Below are 7,857 nucleotides of genomic sequence, written 5' to 3' on the forward strand. Positions count from 1 at the left end.
TTTCCTGAAGACCCTGAGGTGACACAATGATGCGTGGGTTTAGGAAGAGCTGAATTCGGGGAGCACTGCAGGTGGCGGTGCTCCAGCTGTTTAGGGAGCACCACCCGTAGTCAAGGCTCCACTGGAATGAGGACCTGCCCATGGGACATCTCTGCCTCCAGATCCCCTCAGCACCACAACTCCAACACACCCAAGCCAGCTACTGTTTTTCAGGAACCCCCTTTGCTCCTCCTCTCAGTTAACCCCACTGCTGTCTTCGCCTTGTCACCCGACCCGGGCACTCCAGCTCATCTTGGCTTTCAGTCTCCACCTTTCCCTGTCTGTCTAATCCTAGTTGAAGCATGAAGAACTGTGGGGCTCCGAGGCCTTCCCTCCCTGCAAGCTAACGAGTTCTCCTGCCTCCGTTTCACCAGTGCGGAGAGGTGGCGTGAGGCTCCTGGGTCAGAGACAGAGGACTTTATTACACCCTGCGGGGCACAAGTTCCACGTTTGCAATGGTTCCTCGTGTCGGCTAGCCCCACACAGAACAGTAATTCAGGCAGATGCTGCACATACAACGAGGGACATTCAGCTTAGGAAACCCTGATCTTATAACGGGATGTGTATGTAATCCTGGCCCACCTTGGCATTATCCTCTGCCCACAAGGGCATTTGTTATATAAACGTCGTTGAAGAGATAGTTTGAGACAAAAGTGGTCTCTTCACAGAAATGTAACAACACGATACCCATGGGGAATTGTCTCACAACAATAGGAACTCATCGCACCGAGCTATTAATCTCTTTGCTGTCGGTCTCTCCCTGTCTTTCTGTCTCTCTCCTGTTAGCAGTAGTTCTGGCTCCGGAACAAAACATAAAGCAAACATTCCAACCCTCAGCTTGCAAACTTTTGTTTTCCATTACATAATAAAATGTTGAAATGTCTAAGGCCCACCCCCCATCTGGTCTACTTTACATTTCCCACCTTCTTGCTTCCACCCTCTCTTGTATGTGCCCTCTGGCCCCTGGAGAGCTGAGTCCTCTCTCTACAGAACCCCTTTAACTCTGTTTATACCTCTGTTAACACTTGAACTTGTTGGCTTAATATAAGATGAATGTGTTTCTCATCTTCTCCCTCAAGGGACCATGTCTACCCTCTCATTCTATCCATGGTGTGTGATGTACATAGTAAGTGCTCAGTTCATCTTTCTGTGGTGAGGAAGTCTGCTGGGTCAGCGAGTCAGGTTGTTTGGGGTTTTTCTGAAGTTTGAGAATGAAAGCTGGCAGCCCCAATTGTTTTAAACCTTTGGCCTTTGTTTTCATGAGTTCTGTTTCCCAGGCTCGTAAGCAAAACAAGTTGTCCTAGGAGATGTTGGTGCTGTAATGACTAGCCTCGTGAATGAAGATTTTATTCTGCTCCCAATAACAGAAAACCTTGCTCTGGGGCTTTGAACAGCAGGTGTGTGTCTTATGGGCCAAGTCTGAGGGTCCTCAATACAAGGCTGGTTCTCAAGTTCCTTGGTGCTCCTGACAGACGGGCTCTCCTCACCTTTCTGCCCCCCTGCCCTTAATGTGTAGGCTCTTATCCTCAGGCTTGCACTTCATGGCTGCAAGAGGGCTGCTGTACTTCTGGGGCCCATGACAACAGTTGGGTGAGGGAAAAGGAAGGAAAGGAAGAGGTGAAGGGGCCAAGGCCTTCGTGTAGGTCTTTGCCCTTTTATTCCCTAAGGATGTTCTTTGCAGGCACTTCCACAGAACCGTCACGCCAGCCTAGAAAGCTGGGGAACTGGAGCATCTTAAGCTTTGTTAATTAGAAAAGTTTTCTGTCAATAAAGAGAACAAGTGTGAGTAGGATACTGGACAACTACCTTGTATATCTGCCACAAATGCCTTTTTAAATGTTTTTATCTTTTTATTATTTATTGACCCACAGTTCCTACGTGCACTGGCTGTAGACATTTGTGCCAAATGTCTGTGTCCCTGACTTCTCCTTCCTCTTCCATGCTTTGCCTCATTTTCTCAGAAACTGAAGGTGTGCTTGTTTATTTGCTCAGGTTTCTTGCTGACACTATATTCCTCTTCAAATATGGCAAAGATGTGGGGAGCACTGGCATTTTTGGGGTCCTGGTTAGGAACATTTAGAGAAAACAAGGTTTGACAACTGTTTCTGAGCTGTTGCCACACTTTATCTCGTGGTCGGTGCGGTTCTTGTGGCCTGAGGCCTGGAGCATCAGCTGTCCCAGAGGCTTTCCACAAGGGCACCACACTGCCAATGAAACATTTAGGGGCAGGGTGTTTCTCTTCCCAGGGGTCTTGGCTGAGAGTGGGTGGAAACTTCTACTTGTATGAGCCTTTTTAAGTGGGGGGGTTGGGTTTCCTCAGACATTGGCAGGTGTTGGAATTCTCCAAAGGGACTCCTTCTCAAAGAGCCGAGTGTAATCAGCTGGAGTTAGCAGGGCCCCTATTGCATAAGTGCTCCTGACTCATGGGATGCAGGGGATGTGAGGACACTTTTGGCCTCAGGAGAAGGCCTGACTCAGCTAAGAAAGGGCTTTCTAAATTCCCGCAGTGACCACAGGGGCTGCCAGCTCTGTGAGGGCACAGGAAGGTCAGCACCAGCTCCCTCCTACTAGCAGGATGGGGTGGGTGCAGGCTTGGGCGTGGCTTGCAGCTGTCTGTGTTCCTGACACTTGCCAGACTGCAGCTGTCACTGGCCCTCAGAACATGACGTCTTTTCTCGGGGGGTAAACCATGCAAGCTCGCACGAGTCATAACAATGCTCTTGGGTCAAATATTTGGACCACTTCGAGCCATGGCCTTTCCCATAGTGCTGCTTCTCTCCCCTAAGGACCCGTGTCCCTGCCTGCTGCCTGCATGGGAGCTCTCTATGGGGTCACGGACACAGGCTTCCAGTGGCCGTGGAGTTAAAGGGACTGGGGAGGGTGGGCCAGGGGGGATTCTAACAGGCTAGAGACATAGGTCCTGTCCAAAGGCGGTCACAGCCATGGCCACAGGCTGCTCTCCTAAAATATAGCACCCAGGTTGCCAGGCCTCACCATTTTAAAAGTCAGAAAAATATAGTTTTATGCAAAATCATCCCAATTTTAATTCATGTTATATAAATTTCTAAAAATTTATTTGAGAGAGAGAGAGAGGGAGAGAGAGAGAGAGAGAGAGAGAGAGAGAGAGAGAGAGAGAGAGAGAGAGAAATAGAAAGAAACATCAATCGGTTGCTGCACGTGCCCTAACTGGGAATCAAACCCTCCATCTTTTGGTGCATGGGATGATGCTCTGACCCAACTGAGTTACAGCCGCCAGGGCCATCCAAATTTTAAATGTTGAGAGCTGTTCATTTTCCTCCATTTCTTTTTTCAAAATACCAAACAAAGATGTATGGCCCCCTGCCCGTTTGCTGTCTGTGGTCTGTAGGAAGAAATGGGTTGGCTGGGCCCTAGCGTCCTGGGAGTGCTGCATGAGGATTGTCCATGCCTCCCCTTTCCCTGCTCGTGGTACCGGGAGACAGTTCCAGATCAGAGCGGTGGCCCGCAGGCTTGTAAGAGCTGCACGAGTGCGGGCTGTGGTTGATGACAGTGTTGGCAGGCAATTAGGCTCCAATGAGTGCTTGGAGGTGGGTTCTGTGCCCCCTTCTCCTAGGAGGCCACTCTGACTCACTGTAAGGGGGTGGTGAACGGTGAGTGGTGCAATGCCTAGGTGCCCAGCAGGGAGGTGCTGCCACTCTGCCCTTGCACCCCTCCTCCCTTGTGGTGGGTCCCTTAGGACAGCCATTCTCAGCCGGTGTGCCACGGGGATTTTTAAAACACGCAGTACTTCACTATCTAGTCAGGGGCTTTGACCACTTTTCCCTCAGATTGGATTGTCAACATGTGAATGAATCAAAATTACACTTTTTTTTGCCAGCTCAGCAAAAAATATATTTTTGGGTGTGGTGCAGAATTTTAGTGATTGGTTTATGTGTGCCAGATATGACAAAGGTTGAAAATCGTTACCTTAAGAGACGAGGGAGGGCTTGGCAGGAGCACTGAGTGTCCAGGAGGTGACAAAGATACCAGTGGATCCAGCAGGTGCAGAGAGGCCACACTGAGAAATTGACGAGGGGTCCTGACAAAGAAAGGAATTTGCTGATTTAGGGTTAGGATCTGGAAGTAGAGGCACTGACAGTTTTTAGTCTAGCAACTACCCTCGCATTGGCAAATGCTCACAACTTAGTACTTGAGGTTTGTTTTTCAAAACTGGAAACATGTCTTAATGACCATATGTAGGAAAATGGCCAATTATAGAACATCCATACACTTGAAGAATATGTGACTAATAAAAGGGAGGTTTGTGAAATAGAGTTCTTAGTAATGTGGAAAAATGCTTGTGTGTGTGTGTGTGTGTAAAGGGTGTAGCTACACGTGGCATATTACTTCAACCACTAAAACATGCACACACAGGGCAGTGGCCCTGGGGAGCCCGCCAGGACAGCCTTCTGAAACTCTGCATCACACGTCAGCCCCAGGTTTACGCACGCCTGCGCTTCACAGAGGAAGGGACTGTCAGATCGGGTTACGAGCACCCATTTGTTCAGGTAACTGTCCCCCATCAGCAGCTGCCTTTCTGGGTGCTGCTGACTCCTGTGGCTCAGGAAAGGCACTGCCTCGGTTATCCTGGTCGGGGGAGGCGAGGGCAGGTGTAGAAGAGGGGAAGCAGGGTTTATCAGGTACAAGACCAGTGATGGCGAACCTATGACACACGTGTCAGAGGTGACAAGTGAACTCATATTTTTGGTTGATTTTTCTTTGTTAAATGGCATTTAAATATATAAAATAAATATCAAAAATATAAATCTTTGTTTTACTATGGTTGCAAATATCAAAAAATTTCTATATGTGACACGGCACCAGAGTTAAGTTAGGGTTTTTCAAAATGCTGACACGCCGAGCTCAAAAGGTTCGCCATCACTGTATTAGACTGTGGTATTTTGAAGCTCAATGGTCACTCTGCTGTGTCACTTCCCCTAACTTCTGCTGGGCACTAAGAGGTGGAAACTGTGGATGAGAAGAGTGGAATGTGAGTCATTAATAACTTCTCCTCTACTTTTCTTACCTGCACGAAAAAGGAAATCATTGTAGGAGAGGCATGGTGGGGAGTAGGTTGCATTCTAGAACCTTAAAAAAGTGAGTGCAAGGTGAAGGAATCGTCTACTGATGGTTGGCTCCATTGAAATCAGGGACTATTTTGGATTCCTGCAGAGACGGGTCTGGAATCAGTTACTCAGGTTAATATTCCCTCCCCATTGTTTACCCTGATTAGGATGGCTCTTGGTATTCTTGGGTTGAGTTGCAATCTACATAGCTTTGTGTATCTCAAAGTACAATTCAACCTTCACTCCTTCACAATTTCTAATTATAGGTACTTGTCTGATGTGCCCCTGCTGGACATGGCAGGGCTGAGCACTGTGAGGCTGAGCCGAACAGCTATGGATGGAGGACAAGGTCAGAAGGTGGCCAACCTGCTCTGGTCCTAGCGGGGCAATGCTGACCTTGGGGGAGCCTTAGGAGAAGGATGTATCTGAGTGTATGGCCACCACGAGGGCAGGGACCTAGCAGCAGGTGTGGCTCTGTTCTGTACATGGCAGTACTTAAAAACAAACCAGTTAACAAAAACACCATGTGACTAGAAGGGAGGCCTATTTTTAAAGTAGGTATGGTTATAAAATTCAAAGTGAACACTCATAGAAGGATATATTTTTTACAGTAATCTGAGGGTACACCCAGAATTTCTTTCCCTCAGAATTCTTCAGGATTCCTGGGAGTCAGTAAGTGACAAAGTAACTATACAACAGTAAGTGTTGTCTCTCAATTTTACTTGAAAATAGATTATATATATATATATTTAAAAGATCTATTGTTACATTCAAAGTTTATATACTGGAAGTCTGGTTAAAGCTTTAAAAAATTTTATCTTAAGATAACAGAAGTACAATAAATATCTTTAAAATTATTTAATTAAAAAAAATTCCCATATGTGGAATCCAATGAAAAAAATAAGTGTGGGAAGCTGCCTATTGTCTTCACTAGCAGAGAGGTGTGGACAAGGAACCCGGAAGGCTGGTGATCCTTGAAGCCCTGGCAAAGGTCAGAGCTGTGCACCCACTGTTAGTCCTGACAATGGTAGCTGAAGCAACTTCCCCATTTATTATTATGCAAATTCTTGCTGATGGGCTAGTCTGCCTATTACTGGAAATTGCCTGCCTAAGGGCTATGGGTGTATCCCAAACCAATAAAAGGTTGGCGAGGCCTGAGCACCAGTGGAAGTCCTTCCCCTTGAGTTGGACTTGCCCACCTGGCCCCCCAATATTTCCAAATTATTATTTCTTGTCTCTTTCATTTGCGTGCGGCCCTCTTCCAGATCCTGAACCCTGAACCACATGGGATTTGGGGGGAAACAAACAAACACATAAACTTTACACAAATAAGCTGATGAACAAAATTGATCCGGAGACATAGAAGCATGGAACAGACTGTCAAACCTCAGAGGAAAGGCAGGGGAGGGTGGGTGGATGGGAAGAGATAAACCAAAGAACTTGAATGCATGTATGCCTAACCCATGGACACAGACAATAGTGTGGTGACAGCCTGGGGTGGGAAGGGAGAGCGGGCTAGAAGAGATCAATGGGGGGAAAGGAGACATATGTAATACTTTCAACAATAAAGATTAAAAAAAAAAAAATCCCAAACCCCAAAGTAAGAGACTTCGAAGTATGACCAAGGCTTATATTTTCTTGAGGATCAAAAAATCTAGCTAATTTTCTTACAACCTAATGCTGAAATGAAAAATTCTCTATATATGTGACCAAAACCAATTAGACACTATGAAGTGTTACATACCACTGAACATGGCTTTAACTCTATGGCTAAGCAGATTAAAATTGTACACATGCCTACCAGAAAAACCACGGACCTCTGAGCATGGACAAATTCCAAAAATGTTTTCTGAGGTCTAGGATAAATCACTTCTCACCTGAGCCCCCATTTCCGTGCCTTAACCCCCCGACTTACTCCATTTTGATTCCTTGAAAGCTGCATCGATGAGGCTGCAGACGAGAGAAACCAGGGAAGTCGCTGTTGTGAACAGTGCTGCTCATGCATCACTCGGATCCTCTGGTTGCCTTGGGAAGTGTGAGACTCTACACTTCTTACTGGACAAATGTGACACCAGGCAGCAGGAAAGCAAGAGACTGAAGGGACATCAGGGGAATTGTGAGTATCAATGCCTACATGGTCCAAGTTTGGCCTAATTATAATGGGTTCCATTCTATGAGTGAATTGTCATTATACTAAGTTCCTATCTAGTGTTATAAATAGGAGTATATGGTCCATTTTGACATGCCATTAGATTAGAATCTCTGTAGCCATAGTTAAAAAGTTTTGGTAAAATGTTTTCTAGGCAAAAACAAAGTGTGGATAAAGAAATAACGAACTTTTAAAAGTCAACTAAGAAGGAAATAATAAAAAATTAGTTAAATTTAGAAAGGAGCATAAATTCTACTCATGACTCATTTTTTTCCCCCTTCAAATACTGTAGCTGGCCATTCATGACATATAAGAGCAGTTACCCTTGGAAACCTCCAACACCAAAGGGATCTTGCCTGTTTAATCAAGAATCATAATGACAAGTAGGCCACCACAAGTGGATTTGCTACCATCTGCCTTCATGCAAAACACATCCTATATAATAAAGAGGTAATATGCAAATTAACCCTCATGCCCTCACAAGATGGCTGCCTACGACCAGGCCGGTAGGGGGGGTTAGTGAGGGATGACCAAACAACTGAACAAGCAGGCTGTGTGGGGTGACCAGGCAAGCGGGGGGTGAGG

General features: G+C 46.2%; 1 protein-coding gene across 10 annotated transcripts in view; it reads right to left on the minus strand.

Moving 5' to 3' along the window:
• Positions 1-3,985: 3,985 nt before the first annotated feature.
• RAP1GDS1 (Rap1 GTPase-GDP dissociation stimulator 1) overlaps positions 3,986-7,857 on the minus strand; it is a 139,226-nt gene continuing 135,354 nt past the window's right edge. For 3 of the 10 annotated variants that reach the window (XR_002832280.1, XR_002832282.1, XR_002832283.1), the window contains 2 exons: positions 7,039-7,217; positions 3,986-4,096 (listed from right to left, as the gene is read on the minus strand). The gene's annotated coding sequence lies outside the window, so the exon portion shown is untranslated. Of the gene's footprint in view, positions 4,117-5,083; positions 5,224-7,038; positions 7,218-7,857 lie in introns of all 10 variants that reach the window. The other 7 variants (XR_002832288.1, XR_002832289.1, XR_002832286.1 and 4 more) reach the window with 6 other exon arrangements.

The sequence above is a fragment of the Myotis lucifugus genome, unplaced genomic scaffold (assembly GCF_000147115.1).
Source record: "Myotis lucifugus unplaced genomic scaffold, Myoluc2.0 scaffold_357, whole genome shotgun sequence".
NCBI lineage: Eukaryota > Metazoa > Chordata > Mammalia > Chiroptera > Vespertilionidae > Myotis > Myotis lucifugus.